Here is a 14807-nt window from a genome sequence, read left to right on the forward strand (position 1 = left end):
GTTGACGGCTCTGGGGCCATTGCTGGGAAGGTCTAATACCGGATAAAACTGGTTTAAACAACATCCATGAGGAAAAATGTTTTGCATTTTCTGACTTTTCGCTCAATGTAGAGTTTTCGGGGGCCTGCTTGGGTGGCTTCCTGGTGTTTGTGGGTGGGTTTCGGGGTCTGGGAGCACTACTGGGTATGGATAGTTTAGATAGCAAGAGGTTTGAAGGAAATCCATGGAGGCAGAGGGGAGTTAGGGCCTAGCTGCAGAGCGCGCGCTGAGTGATTTTGGAAATTTTCAGAAAAGTGACTAAGTCCACATTTTTGTACTTTTGCTTTTTGGCTGTTTGGGGGTCTTCTACTTGTTTTCGCCTGGGTTGACGGCTCTGGGGCCATTGCTGGGAAGGTCTAATACCGGATAAAACTGGTTTAAACAACATCCATGAGGAAAAAGGTTTTGCATTTTCTGACTTTTTGCTCAATGTAGAGTTTTTGGGGGCCTGTTTGGGGGGCTTCCTGGTGTTTGTGGGTGGGTTTCGGGGTGTGGGAGCACTACTGGGTATGGATAGTTTAGATAGCAAGAGGTTTGAAGGAAATCCATGGAGGCAGAGGGGAGTTAGAGCCTAGCCGCAGAGCGCGCGCTGAGTGATTTTGGAAATTTTCAGAAAAGTGACTAAGTCCACATTTTTGTACTTTTGCTTTTTGGCTGTTTGGGGGTCTTCTACTTGTTTTCGCCTGGGTTGACGGCTCTGGGGCCATTGCTGGGAAGGTCTAATACCGGATAAAACTGGTTTGGACAACATCCATGAGGAAAAAGGTTTTGGCACTTTTTGTAACTTAGGGTTCGTTAGGGTTAGCCCTAGCAGCAGGATTGCATGTGTTTCGGGGTGTTCTTGATTTTTGCAACTGAGTTCTGGGGTCTTAGAGCACTCGTGGGAATGGTGTAATTTTTGTTGCAAGTGATTTGAAGAAAATCCATGGTGGGAAAGGGGGGATCACTTACTCTGTGAGAGGCACTTAGTGTTGAAAACATTTAGCCATTTACACTTAAAGGAAGAAAATGACACAGACTTAAGTTTCAGGAAAACAAACTTACTGTTAAACCACCACCCACCAGACTCAAAAGCAGTAAAAAACAGGTATGCTCAGATAAAGTTTCAAAAAGTATATTTGTATAGCCCTAACAAAATAATCTCCCTCAAGACCCTCCCTAACCCCAACGATTGTCTTTCAAAATTCCCAAAAAGAACCCAACTCCCAAATCCCACCCCCCAAAAGTCTCTAAAAAAGGGGCAAGGGACACTACGGCAGGATGCTGTTCACTGTAGCGGCCAGGGCATCATACTCCTTGCGGAGGGTGGCATGGTCGGAGCGGAGGCCCTCCACCAAGTTCTTATAGGTTAAGACCTCCTGCTCCAGGTAGGACACTCTGAGGGATAAGAGGCGCTGGCGTGCCTTGCAACTCCTGTGGGGGGCAGCTGATGTCTTTGCTGCTCGGCGGTGGCGGTTGGCTTTGGTAGCCTGGCTCCGTACCGCTGGAGCACTGCGCTGGCTGGCAGCCCGTGTGGGCCCGGAGGAGGATGCAGCTGTCGCAGTAGATGTACTAGTAGATTGCATGTCCTCCTCCTCCAGGGCCAGCAGCCGCCGATATTCTGCAACAGTGGCATCCAGCCTCCGTTGCCGGGCCATTCGAGCCTGCTCCTTCCTTGATGGTTTGTTGGATTTGAAAGGAGCAACTATATAAAGAAAGAAAGACATAGTCTGTAACCAATGCTCTTAAGATTAACACAAAATGTTGGGCAGAAAGTTGTGTCAAAGTACAACTAGCAACTTGAAAGCACAGTACATAACTATTGAGGCCAGTATCTATCTAACCTCCCACTTCTTCATCCTTGCTCTAACATTAGTGGGAGTTTAAGGAACAAATTCTACGAGCACTATGGATTCCATTACAGTCGACTATGAGAGTACACCAGTCTTATTCTTCTTCTTCTCTCTTGTTTAGGAAAATTGGTACGTTATCTTCTGCAAGCCGGCATAATGCCAGCGCAGTGAACTTGCACCCGAGAAAAACAGATGCACACCATGATGAGTGAGACAGACTTGCGTTACTGTACCGGTACAGTCCATGCAGGTGGTGAAGCTCATATTTTTCCATTACAGGTGGCACTGAGAATATTCTGTTAAAAGGGCTACTGCTTAATTAATTTCACTTTCACCCTACAGTGCAAATGAGTACTAGAGAAGGAAAAAGAAGAAACTAAATAATCTGATTATCTATCACTTCACATGGGATGTATTTGATTACATATGGGATGACTTTAGGTGCTTTGCTTTTTATTGAGTGAACAGTGATACACCCACACATGAATGACGTACTACTACCAAACTAAAATTATTAAGAGAGGTAGGGAGTGTCCACCATAATAACCGGATATATGCTGTGCTTGCAGTTGCAATACAAACTACTGCTACTATTCATGGTGGTATTTGGACAAAATTACAACTTCTTTTCCTTGCCTTTCCTACACTGGAACGGACGTGCGGGTGCGGTGTTACATGCTCTTCAAAGTAACACTTTGTTCATCCAGTGACCATATACTCTCTCTAGATACACATATGCTATCTAAGAGTCAGATAGTACCATGATCCAGGCATCCATCCATTCAAAGTATATGCACACATACAGTTTCTGTTTCACCCACCAAGGCTGTTCTCCTTCCACCAATCCTTGCTTCATCATTCACCCAGCCATGCACCATACCATATTCTTTCCTTCCCAGCCACCTCGGGGACCAAGCAAACACATATCATTCTTCTTTGCCAGTCATCATTAAATTTCTCGTCCTTCCACACTTACTTACACCCTTCTTTCGCTTTTCGTTCATCCCATCCATCAAGTTCATCTCAGATCTGATTGGGATTCTTCTCGCCAAAAACTTCACAGCTAAGTCGAAGTACATTTAGAGGAGGCTACTACCTGGTTGATTTATAATACACCCGTGCAGAAAGCACACTCTGCAGTCTTCAATCTCAATAAGTAAGGAATATATAGCTTACCTCTGCCCGCCACCACCGTGTGAACCCTCACAGGCACATTAGTGTCGTCCGGCACTCGCACCGCCTCCTCCCCAGAAGTGTTGTCCTCATCCACCACCACCACCTCCGCGCTGGCCCCGCCACCAGATGTTCCACCTACAAAGTACATTTAAGATTGTTAGAATACACCACTCACTACTATATAATATTTGGTCTAGGAATAAAGAAATGTGAAAAAAAACAGAAAACGATGTAATAATTTGTGACTGTCTAATCTAAAGTAAAAATGTTCCTTTTTTCCAGGGAAGGCTCAGTGCATAGAGCTATTGCTGACTAGAATGGGAGTCCAATGGAATTGCCAAATGTGCAATCTTAGTTAGCTACATAGACAGACTAATACGAATAATCTAGTAATACCACAGGGAGCCATAGTCGAGGTTGGATAAGAATTTAGATACAGTCTACAAGAAGATCAAAGACGATTTAGAAAAAATCGAATGAGGAACGCTAGGAAAAAATTGGTACTCTATATTAAAATGAAAACTTACTGGGGCCAGCCCTCGCCTGGCCGATCCTGCCCTTCTACAGCAGCAGCAGCAACCACCTCCTCCTCTGTCCTCTTGCCCCTGGGGGGAGCTGATGTACAACATGAAAGAAAGAAAGACACAAAAACATGGATGATTGTTGTCAACCAAATCAAACATTTCAAAAGAACAATAACAAAATATTTTGGCGAAATAGCAAATAGACAACTATTCCACGGGATATATTGACCGATCCCATGTGGTCTACTACGTTATTAGTATTGCTTGATTTGCTGACCGTCGACTTGGAAAGTTCATATGTAACTCACTAAGCAAACTACTAAAAAGGTTCGCCTTGGACTGGCAGGCAGCAGTCCGCAGCACGCAAAGTGACAGACAAAGTCCATCGTGATTGCAGATCAGCGACAACACTAAAAAGTTTCCTACTACATTAACCAGTCATTAAAATACTCAAACTATCAATCCTCCACCACTATTTCTTCTTATCGCCATTTGTACAAAAGAAGGACTAAACTTGAGTCTGTAGGGGCTGATTTAGAAGCCCCTTGCGGCTCTTTTGCTCCATTGTTGCGTGACTTTTGTGACGCAGCGGCAGGACAAAAGAGGCGCCATGGTGCGGCGTATATTAACAACGTGACGCATATGGGAGATGCATCACGTTGTAAAGCCCTGCGTCATCAAAGGGCGTTCCGGTGCAAGGGAGGGCGTTCCTGCGCAGGAACGCATCCTAAAAGTGGCTGAGTGACATCTACAAGATTTCAATCGGTCACTTTGAGGACAATGATGCGTGACTCAAACCCTGCCCCTGCTTGAAGCAGACGTACGGCTTGACGCAGCATTGGGGAGATAGAGCACCCCAGAGCATTGCTGGAGCTGCACCATCGTTGCGACGCAACTCCAGCAATGCGCCGCCTTTACGGCACAGAAGCGTAACGCTTCGGTGACGTTTTGGGCACTTGGTGCGCCGCATTGTAAATACGGTGCACCATGGGTGGTGGTGGCGTCGCGCACAATTACTGGCGCATCCCTGCTACTTTGCAGGGATGCGCCAGTAATTAAATATCTGACCCTTAGTGTCTAGCATTACACAGTTCTTTAAACTACACTCATGCATAATTTCACAGGCCAATGAAATGAACACAAAATCGAAAACAAATAAGCATAGTAGCAGCGCTACTGAGAAGGAGAGCAGTGCACCTGAAATGCACAGAAGATTTTGAAATATAATTTACCTACAATGTAATCAGCAGCATTATTGCTCTTGGTAAAAAACAAACATTTGCAAGATAATAACACACAGAGCAGGAGAAAACAGAGTAGTAAAGAAATAGCTACTACTACTCACCAAGCCCGGGGATCTCAAGGCCGAGCAGGTCCAGCAGATCGCGTTCCCGGTCCAGGATATCCGTCCAACGGTGGGTGACTTGGTTGTAGGTGCGCCAGACCCGAGATTGTTGGTACATGGACCGGCACACCTTCTCCCACCGCTTCCGGCGCTCCCGGAGCCCGTAGCCGCTAGCGATCTTGCCGCCTGCCATGATGGTCCTGGGGAGGCGGCGCTGAACATAAAAAACTAGTGCGGCCACCTCCTCCGCGCTAAAGATCTCCCGGGGCGCGACATTCTCCCCCCTCAAACGCCCGCATGGGAGCCGGGCACGGGGTGCGGGACCCTTCCCCTTCGCGGGCTGCTTCCCAACTCCCTTTACCATGGTCTGGGCAGAAAGGAAGCTAAATAATAAAGAAGAAATAGAATAGGGAAGAAGAAAAGAAAAGAGTTTAAAAAAGTAGTTAAAAATTAACAAAAAGTAGCAGAAAACACAAAAATATAGAGCTAGAAAAATAGAGGGATAGATAATAAGTAAAATAGATAAAAAAAACTTCAAACAAGCAAAGGATGGCAGAGATTCAGAGAGGATACAGATTCAGAAAGCATGCCCAGAACCATAGGAATGAATGAGAAAAAAGATGGCAGCGCCCGTTCATGACCGCGTGGGTAAGTTCGCGCGCGATTTTCCTCGCGAGCACACGCGAAATTGTACTAGCAAGCCGCACACTTTGCGAGATTACACATAGCGGAATTACGTCACGCAAACAAGATGGCCGCGCCCATGTACGACCGCTAGGGTAACTTCGCAAACCTGTGATGATGAACCAGACGTAGAAACAACATAGTCGCGGCCGTTGCGAGCCGACAAGTAAGTTCGCAATTGCGAACTGTTACACAACCCTCGCGAACTGGCAGAAACCCTTGCGAACAAAAAAAAATTTAAAAATCCGCAAATTCGCATGAGTTCGCGGATCCTGCGGATTGCGAATCTGTAAATACGCACATTCGCGTACGCCAGATTCGCAAAATCCGCCCATGCTTAATAATGAATATAGCAGAAGGGGCGATCGAGATGTTTGCCTACATATTTTTTTATTTTTTTTATATATGGCTGATTAATCTGTTCATGATATTTCCGTTTTGTGACATGTTGAACTAAAATATATCCTACTTGCAGAATATATAAGTATTTGCACTGCGTTGGCCGGGAATCGAACCCGGGTCAACTGCTTGGGGAGCAGCTATGCTCACCACTATACCACCAACGCGCTCTGACATGTGCGCTCTCGGTTCTAAATATTACGACCCAGAGTTCAATGACTATCTTGCACCATCTTCAATGGTGCATTGGGTTTAGATACCAACATGAAAAGCAGTAAAACGTTTTTTGCCGAGGGTAAGGAACTGGGGATTAAAACCAAGGACAAAGCTGTGCAGAAGAGAAGAATGGAAAGCAGCAGTACAAATAATAGATATGAACATATAGAGGAAGCAAGGGAAGCAAGGGAAGCAAAGCAGGAAAGAGAAAGAGAGAACATTCAATGAAATGCCCAGGAGATAGATAAGAGCAGAACAAAAAGGGAAGAATGAAATTCAAAGCCTGCTCAGAAAAGTGTTTGAAGGTCCCACCAGTCATTTATTCTTATTATTGTGTGTCTTTACTTTCAAAGTACAGAGTGGATCCTTTGACACTCCCTCTCTTGTATTTCAGCAGACACAGATAGTTGAGAAGTCTTTTCTGACAAATCTGGCACAAGCTTGTGCTTTTCCTTTCTGGCAGCGTGGAAATGACAGCTTGGTCCTTGGAAGGAAAATCAAGCAAATTTAGCAGAGGATGGTTTCGATCCATCAACCTCTGGGTTATGGGCCCAGCACGCTTCTGCTGCACCACTCCACTCCTTTGTAAAAGTTTTCTCTTTATGCAGATGAGGAGCATTCAGCGGAGTGACGTGGGCGTTCGGGACTTGAGAGGACGTTGGACAGGAAACTATGCAAATGTGAAGCACCCTACCTTCCTGCTGTAGTCAGAGGCTCTTTCTATGGACATCTGCCTCTTGGATTGCTCTCAACTTGCCCTCTGATGAAACATTTTGTGAGCCGCAGTTACCTCCGATGGCTACAAGGTGGCGCTACATTCAGGTGAGAGCACAAGTATGCACAAAATGTTAGGGGCTTTTGCTAGATTTATCGGTGGATCTTGCATATTTTTTTCAGAGGCTAGATATTGCCTAGAAATGCTTTTCAACATAGAGATGCTGGAGTTATAATGTTTGGTCGGGCCTCAGCCCTTTCATTGTCTGCCCACTGTAACATATTTATTACCAGCACATGTGAGTGGTGACTCTGCTTTATGAAACTTATCATATATTAGGACAATGAATATAGCAGAAGGGGCGATCGAGATGCTTGCCTACATATTTGTTTATTTTTTTATATATGGCTGATTAATCTGTTCATGATATTTCCATTTTGTGACATGCTGCATTAAAATATGTCCTGCTTGCAGAATATATAAGTATTTGTACTGCGTTGGCCGAGAATCAAACCTGCGTCAACTGCTTGGAAGGCAGCTATGCTCACCAGTATACCTCCAATGCCCTCTGATCTGTGTGCTCTTGGTTCTAAACATTACGATTCTGAGTTCAATGTCTATCTTGCACCAGCTTCAACGGTGCATTTGGTTTAGATACCAACATGAAAAGCAGTAGAAAGTTTTTAGCAGATTGTAAGGAACTGGGATTGAAACCAAGGTCAAAGCTGTGAAGAAGAGAAGAATGAAAAGCAGCAGTACAAATAATAGATATGAACATATAGAGGCAGCATGGGAAGCAAAGCAGGGAAGAGAAAGAGAGAACATTCCAGGAAATGCCCAGGAGATAGATAAGAGTAGAACAAAAAGGGAAGAATGAAATTCAAAGCATGCCCAGAAAAGTGTTTGAAGGTCCCACCAGTCATTTATGCTTATTATTGTGTGTCTTTACTTTCAAAGTACAGGGTGGATCCTTTGACGATCCCTCTCTTGTATTTCAGCAGACACTGATAGTTGAGAAGTCTTTCCTCACATAGCTGGCAAAAGCTTGCGCTTTTCCTTGCTGGCAGCCTGGAAATGACAGCTTGGTCTTTTGAAGAAAATTCAAGCAAAATTAGCAGTTGATGGTCTCGATCCATCGACCTCTGTGTTATGGGCTCAGCACGCTTCCGCTGCGCCACTCTGCTGCTTTGTGAAAGTGTTCTCTTTATGCAGATGAGGAGTATTCAGCAGAGTAGTGTGGGATTGGTTGGGGTCTTACCTCATTTGCCTAAGTATATCGCAAGGTATGCTGGGTGCAGAAAATCTTTATCTTCCCCTCTCACAATCAGTCATAACTGAAAGTCAGACACTCTTAGGCACTAGCCGTTTCAGACCTTTATCAAGACAGCAGCTCTTGAACCCTCTCTCTCTCTCCTAGTGCTAGCATGCTCAGGATTTGGCTTTACCTGGGAGCCATAGATCTACCCTGTGAGGGTTTGCCCGTTGTAAGTCTTTTGAGCATTTGGAAGCGTTCGGGACGTGAGAGGACGTTGGACTGGAAACTATGCAAATTTGAAGCATCCAACCTTCCTGCTGCAGTCAGAGGCTCTTTCCATGGACATCTGCCTCTTGGATTCCTCTCAAATTGCCCCCTGATGAAACATTTTGTGAGCCGCAGTTACCTCCGACAGCTACAAGGTGGCGGTTCATTCTGGTGAGAGCACAAATATGCACAAAATGTTGGGGACTTTTGCCAGATTTATTGATGGATCTTGAATTTAGTCCCCTTTAATCCTGAGTGTCCCTGGGTCCACCTAGCCCACCACGCACAGAGCTGAGTTGCAGAGAGGTGGTCCGAGGCCATGCCCCATTTTATACCTCTCTGCAATGCAACCCTGTGGCACTTACTGGACATACCTGGTGAATTAGTTGGCCCCAGGGACCCTCAGGATTCAAGAGGATTTAACGCCCAACTTAAAACGGCCACAGGGCATGTTTGCACACATGTCACCTCAGGCCCCCCCTCCCTTCACCAGTTTGCAAACACGCGTTTTAAGAGATAGTTTTAATCCCCCTGCCCTATTATGTACTAGGGGCTTAGAGAGGAGGTAATGCTAATCACAGGGGTACCCCAACGCATAGTGTTCCCTAGTGTATGTAGGTGTTTTCACTGTATTCTAAGTATTTTAACATACCACTGGCTCCAGGCCTGGTTAGTCAGAGTCAGTTACCATCAGTACCCGTCTGAAAAAGTTGTGGGCACAGGATGATTTTGTAACAAGGCCTCTTTCTGCTCCTCTGTTGGTTCTTTCTGCCCATGTCTTCCTGCACTTTTCTTTGTCTTTGAGGACTTTGCTTCTTTCTGCATTTCTTTTGCTTCTTTCTGTGCATTTTTTCTTCTTTCTTCACATGTCCTACCTCTGTAGGCATAGTTAGAAACTAGCATTTGAAAAACCTTAGAAATTCAATCAAAAAACCATAGGTTTCAGGCACGTTATAGTTAGGAATTAGCATTTAAAAAACCTTTGAAAATCACTGAAAAAAACATAGGTTTTAGGCACGTTATAGTTAGAAATTAGCATCTAAAAAACCGTAGAACTTCACGGACAAAAAACATAGGTTTCAGGGGCGTTATAGTAAGTTGGACCTTTCACTCGTACAAAACCATAGAAATTCCCCCGTTATAGTTAGTTCAGCTAATTATAACTTGCGCGCCCGCAATGCACTGCTGATGACGTCACATAATACATCACTCATGACATGATCAGTGACATCACTGATGACGTCATCCTTGTGATAGAGTGGCAAACCTCCTCTCACCCTAATATAACCTTTGATACACACACCTCAAAAATAGAAACTAACATTTTCAAAACAATGGACATACCAATACCAGTTACAACACACCTATTCAGTAATTCCAAGATCTACACACATATCCACTTATTCACCAACAGTCCTATACAGTCACTCATACATGTACTCACTCATCATATGTACTCATACACCTGTGCATCCTGTCACACACCGCCACTCATCCATAGAGTTACTCACACACATAGCCACACATGCAAACAAAGTATCAAACATCCATTTACTTGCATATACAGGTATACACACACCACCACACTTACTTCTACAGAAACGTACACATACTTACTCTCTTAAACGATCACTTATAGAAACACATATTTATCTATACAGTAACTCTTCCAATATCTCACTCTCACATATACTCACTTATATACACCAATACTCACATATACTAGTTTAAAACATATGTTGTTACTCATAAAAACACTATTGAGACAGCCATTCACTCACTAACACACCCATACGCATCCACCCATACAGTTCTGCACTCATGCGGTCTTCAACACATACAAACAGTGAGTCACTCATTCATGCATCAATGCACTAATACCCCCACCAAACCATACAGACACTCAGACACTCATACTGATACTCAAAAAAACAACTAATAACCCATATAGACACTCATGTAGCTACTCACCAACCAATGCAGCCAATTATTCACAAAGTGAGAGACTGATACAGATATTTACATATTTAAACATTACCCGCTAACCCATGTATTCACTAAGATACACTTAATCAGTCAGTTATACAATCAATTTTACAGAAAAAATCATCCATTTAGACAATAATATACCCATTTATTCTTCCATCGACCTTGAGATATACATATATAAAACATATTTAATTTTCAGAAAAACACATTCACTGGATGATGTCATCAGTGATGTCATGAGTGATGCCATTTGAGATGTCACGAGTGATGTCATGAGTGATGTCGCTGACCATGTCATGAGTGATGTAACGTCATCAGAAGTGCATTGCGTGCGCGCAAGTATTAGTTAGCTGAACTAACTATAACGGGGGAATTTCTATGGTTCTGTACGAGTGAAATGTCCAACTAACTATAACGCCCCTGAAACCTATGTTTTTTTCTGTCTAAAATAAACTTACTTGCTGTAACTGCTGTGGGCTCGCCTGAATTCCTTTCCTGTGGAATCCTCGGATCGCAATATATATATATATATAAATATATATATAGCTCCCAAAGGTGTCCCACTTCAAAAGACACTCTGGGCACACTGGGGATTGTATGAACAACTTTTAATTGCAACCAGCATGACGCGTTTCGTCATTGCGACTTCCTCAGACGCTGAATGCAAAGTTCAAAAGCTTCTTGCTGTCAACAGTTTTTAAAGGTCAGCCTGGCTCCTCCTGTTCTGGCACAAGCGAAGAGGGACTCTTTCCATAGTCCTCCCCCTTCTAATTCACCTGGTTTTAGCTGCCATCTTGGAGTGTGTTTTGCGTTTGTCAAATGTGCAACTTCAATGTTCGTGGCTATGTTCCACTGGTTAAGTCTTCCATTGTTTTGGGTAGGAAACACACTGTTCAATATGATGGTACGATTTTGCCAGAAGTTGTTTGTGGAGCTTGTTGGTCCGCTGTGTCCCCTTCCGCCGGCCGCTGCTTTCGAAACCCGTGTCTGGGTAGACGATGTAAGTCATCCGTACTACCTTGCGTTAGTCGCAATTTCAGAAAACGGGGTTCACTTTCAACGGCGGTTCTAGCAGGCAGTATCCACAGATTCCATCACAAACGCCGCTTGCCTGCTGAACTGCTTGGGGCGGGTGCATCCTTCGTGCAAACGGCAATGCACGTGTAAATATAGCTCCCAAAGGTGTCCCACTTCAAAAGACACTCTGGACACACTGGGGATTGTATGAACAACCAGTGGAACATAGCCACGAACATTGAAGTTGCACATTTGACAAACGCAAAACACACTCCAAGATGGCAGCTAAAACCAGGTGAATTAGAAGGGGGAGGACTATGGAAAGAGTCCCTCTTCGCTTGTGCCAGAACAGGAGGAGCCAGGCTGACCTTTAAAAACTGTTGACAGCAAGAAGCTTTTGAACTTTGCATTCAGCGTCTGAGGAAGTCGCAATGACGAAACGCGTCATGCTGGTTGCAATAAAAAGTTGTTCATACAATCCCCAGTGTGTCCAGAGTGTCTTTTGAAGTGGGACACCTTTGGGAGCTATATTTACACGTGCATTGCCGTTTGCACGAAGGATGCACCCGCCCCAAGCAGTTCAGCAGGCAAGCGGCGTTTGTGATGGAATCTGTGGATACTGCCTGCTAGAACCGCCGTTGAAAGTGAACCCCGTTTTCTGAAATTGCGACTAACGCAAGGTAGTACGGATGACTTACATCGTCTACCCAGACACGGGTTTCGAAAGCAGCGGCCGGCGGAAGGGGACACAGCGGACCAACAAGCTCCACAAACAACTTCTGGCAAAATCGTACCATCATATTGAACAGTGTGTTTCCTACCCAAAACAATGGAAGACTTAACCAGTGGAACATAGCCACGAACATTGAAGTTGCACATTTGACAAACGCAAAACACACTCCAAGATGGCAGCTAAAACCAGGTGAATTAGAAGGGGGAGGACTATGGAAAGAGTCCCTCTTCGCTTGTGCCAGAACAGGAGGAGCCAGGCTGACCTTTAAAAACTGTTGACAGCAAGAAGCTTTTGTACTTTGCATTCAGCGTCTGAGGAAGTCGCAATGACGAAACGCGTCATGCTGGTTGCAATTAAAAGTTGTTCATACAATCCCCCGTGTGTCCAGAGTGTCTTTTGAAGTGGGACACCTTTGGGAGCTATATTTACACGTGCATTGCCGTTTGCACGAAGGATGCACCCGCCCCAAGCAGTTCAGCAGGCAAGCGGCGTTTGTGATGGAATATATAAATATATATATATATATATATTACCTACTGGCGATAGCCAGTAGGTATATATAGTTAGGATTGATTTCCATAGGGAAATCGCAACATTCTATTGGGCATAACTTTGGTGCCTGAATTTTTCAGCAACTTTGCCTCGCGGCGCTCCGGTCCTTCCCTGAAAGTTTGGGGGGGATCCGTCAAGCGGGGGCCGAGATCAAAGGGGGGTCCCAAAACGTGTTTTCCCCATGTTAATTTCCATAGGGCGGTCGGTCGCACTTTTAGCTCGAACGGCTGAATGGATTTTCACCAAACTTGGCAAAATTGTAGGGACTGGTAGCCCGATGTGCCTTTGCTATGTCTCAAGATATGTGCTCCAGTGGATTTTGAGTAATTTAGGTTTAAAAAAATGTATATATCTATAGCAGCTTACGTGTAAGCTTACTGTAAGCTTACTGTAAGCTTACCTTTTGAGCTCGAGATGCATTCTGATTGGCTGCCAATGTCTGTCAACACTCCAAAACAGAAACTGTTGGCAGCCATCTTGTGCCTCGGTAGACTGAGGCACAGGAAAGCAGAAAAACAAACGTGTAGAACTCAAAAAAGGGGCAGGGTAGAAGCACCCCGACCCCCTAGACCTGCTCAGGGGGTCCCACAAGGACCCCCAAGGCAAAACATTTTTTTTATTTTTTTTTAAAAATCGCGGGGTACGCGCACGGTATGCGTACCTCGACATTTAAAAAAATAAATACTTTTTTTTGTCTTTTTTTGTGTCTTTGGGGTCTTTGTGGGACCCCCTGAGCAGGCCTAGGGGGTCGGGGTGATTCTACTCTGGCCCCTTTGCGAGTTTCACACCTTTGTTTCACTGCTGTCTTGTGCCTTGGTTCTAACAAGGCACAAGATGGCTGCTAACACTTCCTGGTTTTGAGTGTTGACAGACAGTGGCAGCCAATCAGCATGCCTTCCCGAGAAAGCTGCATGGTCATTGGCTGTCAACACTTCTAACCAGGAGGTGTTGGCATCTATCTTGTGCTAGTGTTGACAGACAGTGACAGCCAATCAGCATGCCTTCCCGAGAAAGCTGCATGCTCATTGGCTGTCAACACTTCTAACCAGGAAGTGTTTGCATCCATCTTGGGTCTTAATAGACTGAGGCACAAAAACACCCTGACCCCTTAGGGTGCTCAGGTGGTCCCACTAGGATATTAATATATTTAAACGTTATCCGCTAATAGAATTAGCATTTAAAAAACCTTTGAAATTCACTGAAAAAACCATAGGTTTCAGGCCTTATATAGTTAGGAATTAGCATTTAAAAAACCTTGCAAATTCACTGAAAAAAACATAGGTTTCAGGCCTTATATAGTTAGGAATTAGCATTTAAAAAACCTTTGAAATTCACTGAAAAAACCATAGGTTTCAGGCCTTATATAGTTAGGAATTAGCATTAAAAATCGTCTGAATATATAAAAACTTTATCCGCTAATAGAATTAGCATTTAAAAAACCTTGCAAATTCACTGAAAAAACCATAGGTTTCAGGCCTTATATAGTTAGGAATTAGCATTTAAAAAACCTTGCAAATTCACTGAAAAAAACATAGGTTTCAGGCCATATATAGTTAGGAATTAGGCACAAGAAAGCAGAAAAACAAACGTGTAGAACACAAAAAGGGGGCAGGGTAGAAACACCCTGACCCCTTAGGGCTGCTCAGGTGGTCCCACTAGGATATTAATATATTTAAACGTTATCCGCTAATAGAATTAGCATTTAAAAAACCTTTAAAATTCACTGAAAAAACCATAGGTTTCAGGTCATATATAGTTAGGTATTAGCATTTAAAAAAACCTTGGAAATTCACTGAAAAAACCATAGGTTTCAGGTCATATATAGTTAGGTATTAGCATTTAAAAAACCTTGCAAATTCACTAAAAAAACTATAAGTTTTAGTGGTGTTATAGTTAGCTGGACATTTTACTCATACAAAACCATTGAAATTGCTCATATATAGTTAGTTGGACTAACTATATTTCGCGCACCCGCAATCCACTGCTGATGATGTCACATATTACATCATTCATGACATGGTCAGTGACATCACTGATGACATCACTGATGACATCTCAAATGAC

General features: G+C 44.0%; 1 non-coding gene across 1 annotated transcript; it reads right to left on the minus strand.

Annotated features, from left to right (window-relative positions):
* Positions 1-6094: 6094 nt before the first annotated feature.
* Positions 6095-6166, minus strand: TRNAG-CCC (transfer RNA glycine (anticodon CCC)). The gene has a single exon. It is a non-coding gene; the product is annotated as a tRNA-Gly (tRNA).
* Between the last annotated feature and the right edge of the window lie 8641 nt (positions 6167-14807).

The sequence above is a fragment of the Lissotriton helveticus genome, chromosome 11, assembly GCF_964261635.1.
Source record: "Lissotriton helveticus chromosome 11, aLisHel1.1, whole genome shotgun sequence".
Classification (NCBI taxonomy): Eukaryota; Metazoa; Chordata; class Amphibia; order Caudata; family Salamandridae; genus Lissotriton; species Lissotriton helveticus.